Consider the following 466-nt stretch of genomic DNA (forward strand, 5'->3'; position numbering starts at 1 on the left):
ATCGTGAGATATATTTCCTGCAGGGTATGTATGTATCTATTCGTTTACGCTTATACGTGCATAAGTGCGTACGTATCTTGTGTCACATTATAGCCGCAAAGCCAACACAATTATTGAGCCAACACAAAACGTTACATTTGACAATGGAGTCGATTAATTTTGCATGCAACAATGCTGTGGTGCATGTGACGCAGCTCGATAGATGATTGTAGGGATGCAACGCTTAAAGGCAACTAAGCTGCCGGTCAAACATTTGGCACAGCTGAAATGCAGCAGACTTATTGAGTGACTGACTGACCGATTGACTGATTGGCTTGCTGTATATCCAACACTTTATTTTACAACCATCATTATTATTGCTACAATTGCTTTGCAAACAACTGCAGGAGCAGCATAGACAATTTGTGGAATGGTAAAATGGTCAAATCAAAAGAGGTAAAGATCAGTAAGTGCCAACAGCTTCAGA

Source organism: Rhagoletis pomonella, unplaced genomic scaffold (assembly GCF_013731165.1).
Source record: "Rhagoletis pomonella isolate Grant_MI unplaced genomic scaffold, Rhpom_1.0 Rhpom_scaffold_00005, whole genome shotgun sequence".
Taxonomy (NCBI): domain Eukaryota; kingdom Metazoa; phylum Arthropoda; class Insecta; order Diptera; family Tephritidae; genus Rhagoletis; species Rhagoletis pomonella.